The following is an 18,184-nucleotide window of genomic DNA, read 5'->3' as shown; positions in this document are numbered from 1 at the left end:
GGCAAGGATTTCACCCAAGATTCTTTCTCTCTCCCTTGATGAGCACCGGCAATTTCTCAGTATACGCAGTGAACCTTTTTCGATAGTTGAAAGCTTTCCCCTCAACTTTAATGTTTCCCTGCTTCTGACTCACCTGTTTCCAATCACGTCTTCCCTCACTGGATGTAATCACTTTGGACTCCCGAATCCTGGCCACCACCCACAATGTTCCGTTTGGTCTAAAGTCAAGTCTCTTAAGGCCTCAAGATCAGTTGGCCTCATAATAGACATGGGTTTGTTCCGAGGCCCAAGCCCTTTTCTACACTACTGAAAATAGAATAGAGTGGAAATGGAGCAGGCGCTTCCATCCATGCTGTTTGGCAAATTCTGTTTTTTACCTCTGACCCACCTCTGTTCCAGCCCAATTCAGAATGGAAAAATCTGGTTCCTAGAATAAAGTCCAAAAATCAGTGGTCATTGCTGCAGTGAATTCTGTACTTTGACTCTAACGTTAACTAAAATTCTGACATCCTGCAGTGATGAAACATAACATTGCCCGACAGTGTATATGACCTTTCTGGGAAGAACAATGTTGTGCTCAGCACCAATGGCTCATACTCCCTGCAATAAGCCTATGGAACAGCTTACTCAGCTCAATGTTCAATTGCATCATCACCATCACAAGTTAAGCAGCTGCCAAAACAATAAAGAGATTGAGAGTAAGCGACTATTTCAGTTAATAAACTGATTCTCAACAGGCAAAGGTACTTTATGATCAAGATCATATTTTTCTTATACGACATCTGCTTTTCAGCAACAAATTATCCTGTTAGTCAAAATCTCACAGCAATATTCCTTCACATACCCAGTCAACAATTTCAAAGACTACAAAAGGCAAAGTAATAACTATTAAATTCTGACCTTGACCATTCTTCAAGTCTATGCCAATTCAGCCATATCTCAAATCTAATACCATTGTCCAGACACACAAGTTTCCCAGTAACATAGATGTGGATGATCTAGATTATCTTAATACAGTCTGGTAAAGGTCATGCATTTGAAAAATGCTAATTTAGCGTGTTAATTATGGTTAAGTTGGAAAATATGGGGTTCAAAGTTACTTTGGCCTACAACACATCACAAATGAATCCAATTATGTTTCCTGTCTTGTATCTTTGTAGTTGAGCTTTAACAGCGGTTTGATTACAGAGTGAAAAAAATCATCGACCCATATGGGCTTTTTAATGTATTCAAATGTATAAAAGTGTGACTGTCTTTTCAGAATACTGCTGATGATCTAAACTGAATATATATTCAAGTGGTGGCACAATGGGTTAGCAACCTACACTTTGATCAGATAGCCTGGTCTAATTTCAATTCAGTTTAACGATGTAACTCCATTTCAACAGCTTGTCCGAATTGAACTAAGCTGAAGTAGCCTCAACCCACTTTATCAATGGTATAAAAAATGCTGTCCATAATTCACTGCATTTCAAACTCAGCCGGCATATGACAGAGCACTCTTTTGAGGTCAAGGTAAAAAGCATTATTAGAAATTTCGGGTCAGTGTTAAACAATCTCTTAGGTTGCACTGTACTGGTCACTCACACAAGAAATCCAAGCGTCTTATGTTCAGGAGTGTATCAATATCTTATCACGCAAACCAGGAGATGGAGCAAAATTACCCCTTGTGATTTGAACTGAATCCTGTGATTTTCAATTGTGCTCTCATATGTACTTCCGCAATATTTCAGCAAATGGGTTAAAAAAAAATACTTTGGTGAAATTAACAAGTGAACACACAAGTAACAGTAGCAATCAAATCTTACCTTGATCCGACTACCATTTGTATCCTTTCGTGAGGAATTATCCCGATTAACAAGAGTCCTTTAAAATTTCCTGGTCAGCCTTCCAATTCTGATTGGTCTCATGCCACGCAAGTACCAGGCAATGACTTTCTCCAACAAGAGATAAACTAACCATTTCCCCTCAACATTCAATGGCATTACCATTGTTGAATTCCTCACTATCACCATTCTGAGGGTTACCATTGATCAGAACCTGAATCGGACCTGCCATATAAATACAAAAGCAGGTCAAAGGCTGAGAATTCTGCGGCAAATAATCCACCTCCTGACTCCCCAAAGTCTGTCCACCATCTACAAGGCACAAGTCAGCAGTGTGATGGAATATTCCACTTGCCTGGATCAGTGCAGCTCCAACAACACTCAGAAGCTCAACACCATCCAGAACAAAGCAGCCCGCTTGACTAGCACCCCATCCACCATCTTGAACATTCACTCCCTCCACCACTGATGCACAGTGGCACTTGTGTACACCATCAACAAGATGCACTGCAGCAAGGCTCTTTTGACAGCACTTTCCAAACCCACAATCTCTACCACCTAGAAGGACAAGGGCAGCAGACGCATGAGAACACCACCACCTGCAAGTTCCCTTCCAAGCCACACACCATCCTGAATTGGAACTATTATCACCATTCCTTCACTGTCACTGGTCAAAATCCTGGAACTCCCTAACAGCACTGTGGGTGTGCCTACAGCATATGGCCTGCAGCAGTTCAAGGTGGTGGCTCATCACCACCGTAAGGGCAATTAGGGATGGGCAATAAATGTTGGCCTAGCTAGTGTTGCCCAAACCCAGTGAAAACAAAAAAAAATGCCAATGCAAGGCTAGACACCCTTTTCACTTGCGACTAGCTGACTATGTGTTGGTTAATCCTCTTTTCTCCATGTTCTGGGCAAACTGGTGGTTTATGCCTTTGATTTCTTTCTTTTTCTATGATTCACCTATAAATCCCAATTTAACATTTACTGCTCCTTCTCCTTGGGGTGTCAATCTAAATAAACCGTCACAATGAATGGCGACCATTCCAACTTAAAGAATTGATCCCCCTCACTGGCCCAGTTTGAAGAAGATTGTGAACCATGACATTCTTGAAGCTGATATGTCTAGTGTTGACGCGCAGCTTTGATGGCTGGCCCATTAATACATACATTCATTTCCAAAGTTGTTGTACTACATGGCTAAATAAAAAGAATCTGCACAAATCCACACTGATTTAAAATACACCACCCAAATGTAACTCAATTCCAAATCCTTCCTACACAAAAAAAATCAAGAATACCAAACATTACAGCCAAGAGGATTGTCCTTAATTCAGGCTATTTTGAACTTCGAATGTTCAAAGCTGACAAGAAAATTGGAAAAAAATGATCTGTTCACCACCGAAATTTACAGCAATAACACAAACATTCATTAAAAAATTAGAAGAGAAAAGGGTTTCACTGATGATACAATGTAAATGCGATGCAGAACAACAGAGACCAAGAAGGTCCTCCTTTGTCTCTGGTGAGTCACTCGGTCTCAGCCAGGAACACGCTGCAAACAGCCAATGTGGCACTGGGGGTCTGGGGGAACCCTTGGAATTGTACCCGCGCAGAAGTCACTGTCTTCAGGAACATAGGATATTTTTAAAGAACTTGAAAAATTAAAATGAGCAGTAAAACTTGCCATCAACATCAAGACATTTTTGACAAAAGAAAATGTCCACATTTGGAGTTATGACAGATGGACATTTATTTATGATTATATGCTTTTATTAATAGTTAAACTGATGAAGGTTCTGAAAAATAAGTCTTTCAACATTTGAGAAAGTCAATACAAAATAATGTAATTTCTATTGGTACGTGTATTTGCCACATTTTCACCAAATAAGAAAAATTACCCATTGTCAGCATGGCAACAAGATAGACATTGAGTGCACTGGTTCACATTCCCACTTTTTCCAGCCTTTTCAACGTGGACCTAAAGTTGGCTCACTTCAGTTGGAAAGAGGACAGGAGGCAAACGTCCCTCACATTTGCCACCAGCACAAATTTGGTACATAGGGCAGAATCACAGAATCATAACAGTGCAGAAGACGCCCTTTGGCCCATCAAGTCTGCACCGACACGTGAGAAACACCTGACCTACCTACCTAATCCCATTTACCAGCACTTGACCCATAGCCTTGAATGTATTGACGTGCTCATCAGGGACTTTTTAAAGGGTGTGGGGCAACCCGCCTCCACCACCCTCCCAGGCACTGTATTCCAGACCATCACCGCCCACTGGGTAAAAAAGTTTTTCCTCACATCCCCCCTAAACCTCCTGCCCCTCACCTTGAACTTATGTCCCCTTGTGACTGACCCTTCAACTAAGGGGAACAGCTGCTCCCTAACCACCCTGTCCATGCCCCTCATAATCTTGTACATCTCGATCAGGTCAACCCTCAGTCTTCTCTGCTCCAACGAAAACAACCCAAGTCTATCCAACCTCTCTTCATAACATAATATTTCATCCCGGCAACACCCTGGTGAATCTCCTCTGCACCCCCTCCAGTGCAACACATCCTTCCTATAATGTGGCGACCAGAACTGCCACACAGTACTCCAGCTGTGGCTTCACCAAGGTTCCAACATGACCTCCCTACTTTTGTAATCTATGCCTCGATTGATAAAGACAAGTGTCCCATATGCCTTTTTCACCACCCCACTAACATGCCCCTCTGCCTTCAGAGATCTATGGACACACATGCCAAGGTCCCTTTGTTCCTCAGAATTTCCTAGTGTCATGCCATTCATTGAATACTTCCTTGTCAAATGACTCCTTCCAAAGTGTATCACCTCACACTTTTCAGGGTTAAATTCCATCTGCCACTTATCTGCCCATTTAACCATCCCGTCTATATCTTCCTGTAGCCCAAAACACTCAACCTCACTGTTAACCACCTGGCCAAACTTTGTGTCATCAGCAAATTTACTAATCCTACCCTCCACATAGTCATCTATGTCACTTATATAAATGACAAATAATAAGGGACCCAGCTCAGAGCCCTGTGGTACACCACTGGACACTGGCTTCCAGTCACTAAAACATCCTTCTGTCATCACCCTCTGTCTCCTACAACTAAGCCAATTTTGAATCCACCTTATCAAATTACTCTGTATCCCATGTGCATTTGCCTTCTTTATAAGTCTCCCATGTGGGACCTTGTCAAAGGTTTTGCTGAAATCCATATAAACTATATTAGCTGCACTGCCCTCATCTACACACATGGTCCCCTCCTCAAAAAATTCAATCAAATTTATTAGGCATGACCACCCTCTGACAAAGCCATGCTGACTATCACTGATCAAACCTTGCCTCTCTAAGTGGAGATAGATTCTCTCCTTCAGAATTTTCTCCAATAGTTTCCCTACCACTGACGTGAGACTCACTGGCCTGTAGTTCCCTGGCTTATATCTACAACCCAAACTAGTTCACCATATAATGTGTGTATTTTAAATGAGCCCAAAATGTGATTTTTTTTTTAAAAGATTTATCATTCACACATATAATGACTGGGCAGCTAAACTGACAGCTAGATTTATTTTGCTGATTTGATTCTTCTTTATATCTTATTGAAAAGTGACATGAATGTGACTCTTTGAAAATTGTCTTCAACCCGAGTGAATTTTAGTACCTAGAGATGGTGGGGAATGGAAAAAATAGTTCCACTCTTTATATTCAATCTCAGCATTAAGCATGTGCAAATCATGTATAACACAGCCAGAAGCAATTTAAGTCCTCTCAACACTTCATGCAGCAGAACGTTATCCCTTTTCTAATTTTTACACCATCCTATGGCTTAAGATATATGAGCAGGGGAGAATAGTCTATTGAGCCTGCTCTATTTTCATGATGATCATGGTTGATCTTCGGCTTCAAATCCGCTTTTCTGCCCACTCCTTATCATCCTTGGTTCATTGAGACACCAGAAATCCGTATCTCAGGCTTAAATATATTCAATGATGGCACATGCGCAACCCTCAAGGCTACTAAATTCCAAAGATTCACAACCTTTTAGGTGACGCAATTTCCCCACATCTCAGTCCTAAATGATTGATCCCTTATCCTGAGATTGTGCATCTGCTCTAGATGCTCCAGGCACAGGAAACAACATCTCCGTGTCACCCCTGTTAAGCCCCTTCAGAATCTTGTATCTTTCAATGAGATCACCTCTCATTCTTCTAAACTCCAGAAAATATAGACCCAGTCTCTCATCTTAGGACAACCCTCTCATCCCAGGGACCAATCTAGTGAACCTTTGCTGTGCCACCTCCAATGCAAGTATATCCTTCCATAAATATGGAAACCAAAACAGAACAGGATTCCAGGTGTGGCCCCATAAAATTGTAGCAAGGTTTCTTTATTCTTGTATTCCAACCCCTTTGCAATAAAGGCCAACATGTCATATGCTTTCCTAAATGCTTGCTGTACCTGCATGCCAACTTGGTGTTCCCTCTACGAGCACACCCAAGTCCCACATCTATGGACAAATTACTTATGTAGAGGTTCATTCTGTAGGTGAACTGCATGGAGACCATCAGTTATCAACATTAGAACTGAAAGAAAGACTTCCCCTTCAAGTCTGAGAAAGAATAGACTTTTCCACAAGCAGAGTCATAAAAATGTAACTAATTTTAGGTGTTGGCCATAACAAAATGGAAAAAAACATATAATTATTACTCAATTATTTATAACCTTAATTTGGCTTCCCTTGCTGGCCATATCTAGTATTTTTCTGTTGTTAATATAAATGGAGATTGTACAAAATACACCATTTACTCAAAAGAATTGAGAAATTCACCCACTAGGGAGTTTAGCAGCTGCCAACCTTTTGTTTCATCTCAGAATCATGTATAAATATTAGTAGAGCTTAAGGAACATGCATCAATGTATCACATAGCAGGCACTGAAATGTGTGACAAACCATAATAAAACAGCTGAGCATATAGCCATTTGACTAAGTGGGGGAGTTGTAGCACATGTTCAAATTTTGACAGCACACTACCTGTGTCACTAGAGGATAAGTAGAACTGTTGCAATAAGTATACAATTGAAAACAGTTCATACATTTAACAAGGCACTCAATAGAAGATGGAGTCTCTGAAAGGACCAAGGTTTTATTAAATCATTCCAGTTGTATAGATTAGTGATTACTGCATCGATAACCCTTCAAATTTGTTAATTCCTTCATCAGAACAAAAAAGCAGTGAACTACCACCATTGATTTTTATTGGTGTTTTAACTGGTGCAGGACTTGTATCTGCTGATCCAGTGCCAAGAGAGCAACATGTGGAGAAAACTAGAAAGCAATACTCTCACTATGACTACTTAGGCTCTTTGTGGATATGTGTTTATTAAACCATAGGCCCTGAACTTGCTAGCAACGTGAGGGAAGCAAAGAGATTTAGAGCACCTGCAAAGTCAGGCCTTTACCCACAAGCCACCCCTGGCAAGCTGGTCAAGGGAGTCACTATGTACAAGAAGTGAAAAACTGAAAACGCTAGAAACCAAAATGAAACGCTGGAAACCCTCAGCAAAGACAGCAATATCTTTGGAGAGAACAGATCAGTTAAAGCATCAAGAGCTGGTCCTTTGTCAAATTTGGAAGATATTACAAATGAACGGCATTTTAAAAGAAATAGAACAAGGGAAAAAAAGAGCAACGTTCTTAAGTGCAAACAAAAAATGGTTAAGTGGCAGAATGATATTGGTGTGCAACAATACGAGACATATGGTGAAAGAAATAAAAGATATTTACGGGATTGAAAAAAACGTGAATAGCTAAAGACAATGAGACAGATAGATAGGAAGTTAGAGAAATTATCATTTCTTTCTAAATACACTTGAAGTGCCGAGTGGATGATCCATCTCTGCCTCCTCCGGAGATCCCCAACATCACAGATGCCAGTCTTTAGCCAATTCAATTCACTCCATGTGATATCAAAAAATGGCTGAAGGCACTGAATTCTGCAAAGGCTATGGGCCCCGACAATATTCCGGCAATAGTACTGAAGATTTGAGCTCCAGATCTTGCCACGACCCTAGCAAAGCTGTTCCAGTACAGCTACAACACTGGCATCTACCTAGCTATGTGGAAAATTGCCCAGGTATGTCCTGTACACAAAAAGCAGGACAAATCCAACCCGGCCAATTACCGCCCCATCAGTCTACTCTCGATCATCAGTAAAGTAATGGAAGGAGTCATCAACAGTGCTATCAAGCGGCACTTGCTTAACCTGCTTCCTGATGCCCAGTTTGGGTTCCGCCAGGGCATCTCAGCTCCTGACCTGAATCAACCTGGCCTTGGTTCAAACATGGACAAAAGAGCCAAATTCCCGAGGTGAGGTGAGAGTGACTGCCCTTGACATCAAGGCTGCATTTGACTGAGTGTGGCATCAAGGAGCCCTAGCAAAACTGGGGTCAATGGGAATCAGGGGAAAACTCTTCGCCGGTTGGAGTCATACCTAGCACAAAGGAAGATGGTTGTAGTTGTTCGGGGTCAGTCATCTCAGCTCCAGGACATCACTGCAAAGTTCCTCAGGGTAGTGTCCTAGGCTCAACAATCATCAGCTGCTTCATCAATGACCTTCCTTATATCATAAAGTTAGAAGTAAGGATGTTCGCTGATGGTTGCACAATGTTGAGCACCATTCACGACTCCTCAGATACTGAAGCAGTCCATGTCCAAATTCAGCAAGACCTAGACAATATCCAGGCTTGGGCTGAAAAGTGGCAAGTGACAGTCACATCACACAAGTGTCAGGCAATGATCATCTCCAACAAGAGAGAACTGAACCATCGCCCCTTGATGTTCAATAGCATTAACATCACTGAATCCCACACTATCAACATCCTGGGGGTTAACATTGACCAGAAACTGAACTGGACTAGCCATATAAATACTGTGGCTACAAGGGCAGATCAGAGGCTAGGAATTGTGTGACGAGTAACTCGCTTCCTGACTCCACAAAGCCTGTCCACCATCTACAAGGCACAAGTCAGGAATGTGATGGAATACTCCCCACTTGCCTGGATGTGTGCAGCTCCTACAACACTGAAGAAGCTGGACACTGTCCAGGACAAAGTAGTGCGCTTGATTGGCACCACATCCACAAACATTCACTCTCTCCACCACCGACGCACAGTGGCAGCATTGTGTCCCACCTACAAGATGCACAGCAGGAAGTCGCCATGGCTCCTAAGACAGCTTTTTCCAAACCCACGACCACTACCACTTAGAAGGGCAAGGGCAGCAGATAGATGGAAACACCACCACCTGGAAGTTTTCCTCCAAGTCACTCACCATCCTCACTTGGAAATATATCGCCGTTCCTTCACTGTCGCAAGGTAAAAATCCTGGAACTCCCCTCCTAACAGCACTGTGGGTGTACCTACACCACATGGACTGCAGCGGTTCAAGGAGGCAGCTCACCACTACCTTCTCAAGGGCAACTTGGGATGGGCAATAAATGCTGGCCCAACCAGCAAAGCCCACATCCTGTGAATGAATAAAAGAAACCCTCAATTTTAAACTCGTTAGGAATGGTGCACGTTGGGGTCGGGTGCCTATCTTAGGCTCCATTCAAGTCAACAGAGCTTAAAAATTGGGTGAGGTATAAAAGAACCAACTGATCAAAACTCATCCTCTTCTCCCCAATGGCTTAGTTTAAAATTGGGACTTTTTTCTCCTCCCAGGCTTCCAGACCTTGCTCTGCCTCACCAGTATTTTGTGTTTCTCATGTGTAATATTGTCCAATTTGGACAAAGGGTCAATACGTGAAACAACAATTCTCCTGTGGTCACTGCCTGAGGGTTTCTGTTTTTATCCCAATTTGAGGTTGTCACCAAGGTTGTGTAATAGATCAACAGAATGATGTTTGGGTCAACATTCTGCACAGTCTGACCCACATCAAAACTTCATTTTCCAAAGGAATAGGAGAAAAGGAAACCCACAGTGCCTTTTCAGATTTATAACATAATGTATATCTGGTGGAGTTACTCAGTGAGTCAGGCATTACAATCTTTAAAACGTGAGTCCACTCAACCCAACAGCAGCAGTCAACTTCCAGCAGAGACAGAAATGCCCCATCAAAAAGGTTTCTCTCCCCTTTTCTCCAATCTAAGGTATATCTCTCCCCATCTCATTTAAACTGGATCTCTCGTTTTCTAACCCTCCTCACAAAATAATGGAGGAACTTACCCTTCAGTTGGTTTTCTATAACCAGTCTCCATAATATCTTCTGAGTTCTCAAGAGTTCATAATTGACGTGATACGTTGACTGTTTTCCTCACTCCACAGATGCTGCTGGACCTGATGCTGAGCACTTCCAGCATTTTCAGTTTTTATTTCAGGTTTTCAGCATCCACATTATTTTGCTTTCATTCCACAATATCTCGTCTCCTCCTCTCTACAGGAATTTTGGAGATATTATTAATCCCTGAATAAGCGGTCTTTCTTTGCATCTTTCCCTGTCTTTATTTCTTCCCACCCCCACCACAACAGATTCTCTATTCCTCATCTTTTTTCAGCTGCATCACCAAATGGTCCTCTCTCCATCCCCCTTCCATATTATTGACATGGTCACATCTTTGCTAAAATATGGGCCAGGATTTCCCGGTTGGCGAGCAGGAGGTGGGGCCCGCTCGCTGACACATAAAATGATGCAGGATGACATCAGGCAGAACTCCTGATGTCACCCCGCCTCATTTCAATTTTCAGGTCGGCGGGGGCTCAGTCGAATCAGCTGTGCGCCCGCCGACCTGCCATTGACAAAGTAATAAACATTAAGGTTGGCGGCCAGGCCAGGAGCCCTGGTGGGCATTGGAAAAAGCATGAAACCTCATCCATGGACAGGATGAGGTTTCATGTATGTTTATAAATTTTTAATAAAAGTGAAACTGAAATTGATGGACATGTCCCAACTCATGTGACAGTGTCACATGAGGGGGCATGTCAGGGATTTTTTTTTTCTGTTTTTAAAATATTTTAACGTGTAGCCAATCTCCCTGAGGCAGCACTTAGCCTCAGGGAGATGAGTGCGCATGTGCGAAAGAGCCCACTCTCGGGTCAGGAAATCCCCGCCCCCACCCGCATAGGGAGCACATAGCGCTTCCTTGCGGACGTCACGTTGGGCAGGCCTTAATTGGCCCATGTAAAATGGCGGCATGCCCCCAATCGGGGGCACCGATCGGAGGCACACCTCCACACGCCTGCTCCTGAACTCCCCCCCACCACCCCACCACCAAAGGGGGGAAAATTCTGTAATGGAGGTGATGGCCCCTGCACACACATAACCAATGATGACTTGATACATTTGAAGTAGTTTGACCTTTTGTACATTTATTGTAGCCCAGCTGCACAGGGGTACCCAGAGGTTGCAGGTTTTTAAAAACTTTTGAAAGGAGTAGGGCAGGCAAAAAGACCAAGTGAGGGGGCTAGAAAAAGAGGCAAAAAGAGTGGGTTATCGCAATTGTGGGGAAAGTATCAGAAGGAGGTCACCAGAGGAAAAAGGAGATGGGCATGGGAAAGCAATGAAGAACAGCCCACCAGCCAAAGGAAATTTTAAAAATATTTACAAATAATTAAGTTGAAAAGTTTAAAATTACCTACACACTACTTACCTCAAGGAGAAAACCCAAGATGGCAAGAGTTGGGAGAATCCTCAGAAATTAGCTCCACAGAGCTTCCTAATGGTGAGAGCCTGTAGGTATATTGTAACAGTTGACATAAAAATTAGTGGCTAAAGTTGACCCAAAGTATGACTAAAACCATGACAACAGAAAATATGGGGTGTCAACAGAAAGTACATGTCTTGCATAATTGTTTTAATTTAATACAATGACTGACAGATAGCCAAGTCTAAGCAAGCCTACCTTGTGAGGTAGAAACAGCAAGTTCTTTCCTACTTTAATATATGCTTAATGATGATCCTTGCAGGATCTTGCATTAATATTTCCTCCCATATTTTATGTATTACGTGATTCTACTTTTGAAGCTGATACAAGTAACCCTTCCAATCCAGACCAATAATTATAGAATTATATGGCAAAGGAGGAGGCCATTCAATCCATTGTGCCTGTGCCAGTACTTCCACACTCTTCATACATAGCCCAACAAATACTGTTTTAAAAAAAGCCACTCTCTCCTGCCCTTCACAAGCCACAGAGCTACTTACAGCTGGTTTATATTTTGTGCCACACACAAAAACTATAGTTGAGGTTGCAATAAGGGGAGTTGGTTGCGGGTCAGCATTTCCAAGTGGCAGAACTCGTACAAATGCTGAACATGCTCTTATGTCTTTGCACAGACATTAACTAATTTAAACTAGATTATAGTATTTGAATATGAAAGTCATTAAGTAAGATTTCTACCCTCCCATGTCTAGGGAAGCAACATTGAAGACCATTAAAAATAAATGGATCGCAAAAAAAAGGGGTTGCATAGCAAAATAGCTAGTCACCAATCCAATCAAAAGACTATATGGCTATATGTAGCAGCAGCAGGGGTTGGTGAGTGAAGTGATGGAAAACACACTTCATACTTAGCATCTGGAAAAAAAAAGGATTTCAAATTCCAGAAAAGCTATAGTAACAGAAATCTGGGTTTTTTGTGATAAACATGAACCTGCCAATATCAGATTTAGTCTAATTCTGCCTAAAACCCTGATATCCTCAGTTCATGATTAATCATTTTTTTTTTGTCTAAAGTAATCTGAAAGGCTCCAGTATTTCAAATGTTTACAATTTACATTGAATGAAGCTCTTCAAATATTAAAACTCCTCCTTTATACACTCTATGTAGCTTAACAGAGGGGCTTGTGGGTGGAGGGGAAAGAAATGCGAAATTCCTCAAAGAAAAGGCCAATGTCTATTTTTCTCCAAAATTAGCAACCCATTAATAACATTTGATGCCCCAGGAAATTACGTCTTCCCACAATAGTGTTACCGTGTTTAAAGAAACACAAGAATTCTCCCATTTTACAGCAGAAGGAATTTTAAACGTTAAGTCCCTAAACAATTGGCAATTTTCCAAGAGTTCTTGTAGTAACATAAAAGGCAGGATTCAATAGAAAGAAGGTACTAATTACATTAATGTATTCCAATCGGAACATTGGCATTTCTTCTACCTGGTTTCATTTTCTTTTAATTTTAGCAATCCCTTTTATGCCAATATCAAATATACCAGGTGACATTTTGTCATCTATGTGACTAGTGGTTTTGCGGGGAGGTAGTGGAGGAAAGTGATTTTCATTGTGTCAGTCATGATCAGATACTAACTTAAGCCATCTAGCCAAGGAAACAGATTAGTGAGCAGCTCACTGGATAATTATAAGAAAAGTTAACGATACACTGATTTACAGGGTCACAAACTTGCTGTCTAATGCCTACCAACATCAGAAAGAAGTTGTAGAGAAGAGGCCTGGTTTTCCCTGTATATAACTCCACCAAGCTAACAGCTGTTTCGGTCATCTAACCTATCATGCAAATATAAATTAAGTAATCACAACAGTCCAAATGTGGGGGTCATGGGCAGCATTAACAAACCTCATCTAAGCTGCCTTCGATATTTTGTAATAAAATCAACCATTATCTTAAGGTACGCATATTAACATACAATTCAAGATAATACAGGATCTTATCTATATTGAATTGTTATAATTCCTAGTATTGGGTTACTGAAGAACCAATGCCAGTTTTTACAACATGTTTAGTACTTAACAGTTTTCTAATTCAATAATATTACAGGAAAAGCATGCATCGTTGCACTTTACATTTTTGTTATATTTTTCCAATTTCAATTCCCTAGTTATTTTTATGAACTTTGAATCTTGCCAGACACCTCCAAATATGTTACTAAATAAATGACCACTAGAGGATTAAATATGTTCTTGGCACTTATTTAAAATATAGGCCCAGAGAAAATTATTGCCAAGTGTCACTGCCTCTAATGAAACCGCTAATCTACAAATAGACAAAGATAAAAACAAAAAACTGTGGATGCTGGAAATCCAAAACAAAAACAGAATTACCTGGAAAAACTCAGCAGGTATGGCAGCATTGGCGGAGAAGAAAAGGGTTGGCGTTTCGAGTCCTCATGACCTGTTCTGTTGAAGGGTCATGAGGACTTGAAACGTCAACTCTTTTCTTCTCCGCCGATGCTGCCATACCTGCTGAGTTTTTCCAGGTAATTCTGTTTTTGTTCTACAAATAGACAAGTTGGATGTCACAATGTTTGGATAAAAAAAAAACGATAAACACTTGAATTAAATACAAACGACAATTGAATAGATACAGATTTAAGATTTCAACTTGAAGAACAAGTGAACAGCATTTATTTTAACACAAAAACAAAAATAAAAATACTGGAAAAATTCAGCAGGTCTGACAGCATCTGCAGAGAGGAATATAGTTAACATTTCGAGTTCGTATGACTCTTCAACAGAACTAAAGAAAAATAGAAGAGAGGTGAAATACAAACTGGATGGGGGGGGGGGGGGGTGCAGGTAGAGCTGGATAGAGGGCCAGTGATAGGCGGAGATTGCCAAAAGATGTCATAGACAAAAGGACAAAGAGGTGTTGACAGTGGTGATATTATCTAAGAAATGTGATAATAGGTGACATTAAGGGTAGAAAGCAGGACAAGCCCTATTGGGGGAGGGAATCGAAATAGGCTAAAAGGTAGAGATAAAACAATGGATGGAAATACATTTAAAAATAATGGAAATAGGTGGGAAAAGAAAAATCTATATAAATTATTGGAAAAAAAGGGGGATCGGAAAGGGGGTGGGGATGGAGGAGAGAGTTCATGATCTAAATTTGTTGAACTCAATATTCAGTCCGGAAGGCTGTAAAGTGCCTAGTTGGAAGATGAGGTGCTGTTCCTCCAGTTTGCGTTGAGCTTCACTGGAACATTGCAGCAGGCCAAGGACAGACATGTGGGCATGAGAGCAGGGTGGAGTGTTGAAATGGCAAGCGACAGGGAGGTTGGAAAAGGGGAGGGATCGGAAAGGGGGTGGGGATGGAGGAGAGAGTTTTTAAATCCATAGTCTAGGCTTATTTTGGTAATAGAGACCTATGCACAGAATCACACACACCATGGATTGGACTTGATTTTTAACCCATCACTCATGATTTTAAAATGTCTGATTAAGTTCAAGAACATTTTAATCAATAAATCAGAGTGCTCTATGCAGCTGTGACCCCAGTTAGACACATGAAATACAGCAATAAATCAGGTAGTATTTCCACAACTACCTAGAACTAAATTAAATCTTCAAAATAATTCAATTATCATGAAAATGACAAACAGACCTGTTATATATGATACTCTGACTTAAACGCAAAGCAAAGCCAGAAATTCCAAATGTCAATACTCCTTTATAAGGGCATACATACTGTTGTGGGTTTGTTTGCCTTGGAAAAAACTCCCCTAACTAAATACACAAAGATATATGCCTATCATGTCAGAATATATTCAGTCAGAGACCCAAGTGCCCTGCTGAAACCCAAGGGTGAAGGATTTATATACTCAATACTCCCAGTGATATTAGAATACAACATATCAAAGCAGAATACCACAGGGAATAGAAAAACAGTGACTGCATAATTTGACAATTTTTAAACATCTCCAAATATCTATCTCTGTGAAATCAGGAAGTGTACTAAGGGATAGGATAATGTGCTTGTTTGAAGTTTGGAATGGATAATCTGGTCTAATATTTATCACCTGCTTTTTAAACAGTCTCCTCCAAATGGACCTTTCTGCACCTTTCTGCCTCATCACAACAGGCTAACCTCAAAACAGGTTTATCTCATGGGACATTCATTAGCAGCTGTTAATATCAAAAAGTGTCATTCATAACATTTTTTACATACTCCTCTGCTATTAATAGCTTGTCACCCATTTAGCTGTATTAAAATATTATATCATATTTAAAGTTGGTTAATTTATGCTTGTTGTGTCAAAGGTTACAGTTTCAGGATGATTCCTTGTATTAGGTAAGATGGTTATCAGCTAACATCACATGAATATACGAATTAGGAGTAGTAGGCCACTCGGCCCCTCGAGCCTGCTCCGCCATCCAATAAGATCATGGCTGATCTGGATGTAACCTGAACCCCACGTTCCTGCCTCCCCCCGATAACCTTTCAGCCCCTTATTAATCAATAATCTACATAGTTCTGCCTTAAAAATATTCAAAAACCCTGCTTCCATCATCTTTTCAAGAAGAGAGTTCCAAAGACTCAACCCTTAAAGAAAAAAATTCTCCACATTGATGTCTTAAATAAGCGACCCCTTACTTTTCAATAGCGACCCCTCATTCTAGATTCTCCCACAAGAGGAAACATCCTTTCCATATCCACCCTGTCAAGGCCCCTCAGGATCTTAAAGGTTTCAATTAAGTCATCTCTTACTCTTCTAAATTCCAGTGGATACAAGTCTAACCTGGCTTGGCCTAAATAGCCAAGTGGTTATGGTACTGGGCTGGTAACCCCAAGATCAAGAGCTCAAATCTCACAATGGCAAACTATGAAACAAAGTAACTTCATCTGAATAGGAAGAGATGGAAATGTGTTTGTACTCAAAAGAGTTACAAGCCTAACCTTTCCTCATAAGACAAACCACCCATTCCTGGTATTAGTCTAGTAAACCTTCTCTGAACTGCTTTTAACACATTACAAGTTTCTTTAAATAAGGAGACCAGTACTGTAGACAATATTCCAGATGTGGTTTCACCAATGCCCTATACAACTGAAGCATAACCTCCATACTTTTGTAATCAATTCCTCTCACAATAAATCATAACATTCTATTAGCTTTCCCAATTACCTGCCTTACCTGCATACTAACCTTTTGCGAATCGTGCATTAAAACACCCAGATCCCTCTAAATCTGAGCACATCAATCTCTCACCATTTCGATGATAAGCTTATTTTTTATTCTTCCTGCCAAAATGAAGAATTTCACATTTACCCACATTATACTCCAATTGCCAGATCTTTGCCCACTCAACCTATCTATGTCATTTTGTAGCCTCCTTACGTCCTCTCCACAACTTACATTCCAACCTATCTTTGTGTCATCAGAAAATTTAGTCACCATTCCTTCAGTCCCTTCATCCAAGTCATTTATAAAAATTGTTAAAATTTGAGGGCCCAGCACTGATCCCTGTGGCACACCACTCGTCACATCCTGCCAACCAGAAAAAGATCCATTTATGCTAACTCTGCTTCCTGTTAGCCAGCCAATCTTCTATCCATGCCAATGTGTTACGCCCTACACCATGAGCTTTTATTTTCTGCAATAACCTTTGATGTGGCACTTTATCAAATGCCTTCTGGAAATATAAGTATAGTACATCCATCAGTTTCCCTTTATCCACAGCACATGTGACTCCTCAAAGAGTTCCCATTAATTGGTTAAACATGATTTCCCTTTCACAAAGCCATGTTGACTCTGGCTGATTACACTGAATTTTTTTCGGTGCCCTGCAATAACATCTTCAATAATTGCTTCTATCATTTCCCTAAGACAGATGTTAGGCTAACTGGCCCATAGTTTGCTTTCTGTCTCCCTTTTTGAATAAGGGAATTATATTTGCTATTTTCCAATCTAATGGAACCTTCCCCGCATCTAGGGAATTTTGGAAAATTAAAACCAGTGCATCAACTATCTTACTAGCCATTTCTTTCAAGACCTCAGGGTGAAATCCGTCCAGATCTGGAGATCTGTCAGCCCGCAAGCCCACAGTCCCAACAGTTTTCTCAATACCACTTCCCTGGTGATTGTAATTTTCCTCGAGTTCCTCCCTCCCTTCCATTTCCCCCTTCCATTTCCTGATTTACAGCCATTTCAAGAATGTTACTTGTGTCTTCTATAGTGAAGACTGAAGCAAAATACCTGATTAATTCATCTGCCATCTCCCTACTTTCTATTATCAATTCCCCAGATGCAGTCTCTATGGGACCAACGCACACTTTGTTAACTCTTTTCGCATCCAAATATCTATAGAAACTTTTACCATCCATCTTTATGTTACTAGCTAGCATTCTTTCATACTCTAATTTTCCCTCCTTATTATTTTTTCTGTCATTCTTTGCTGTTTTTTATATTTTTTTCAATCTTCTGATCTGCCACCGATCTTTGCATAATTATATGATTTTTCTTCAAGTTTGCTACTGTCTAACTTTTTTAGTTAACCACGGATGGTGGGCCAGCCCTTTAGGATTTTTCTTTCTCATTGGAATGTATATATTCTGTGTATTCTTAAATATCCCTTTAAAAGTCTGCCACTAAACTTGTATTGACATA

This window comes from Carcharodon carcharias, chromosome 2, assembly GCF_017639515.1.
Source record: "Carcharodon carcharias isolate sCarCar2 chromosome 2, sCarCar2.pri, whole genome shotgun sequence".
In the NCBI taxonomy this organism is placed as follows: domain Eukaryota; kingdom Metazoa; phylum Chordata; class Chondrichthyes; order Lamniformes; family Lamnidae; genus Carcharodon; species Carcharodon carcharias.
The sequence above is the reverse complement of the archived record's forward strand: the minus strand, read 5'-3'. Positions refer to the sequence as shown.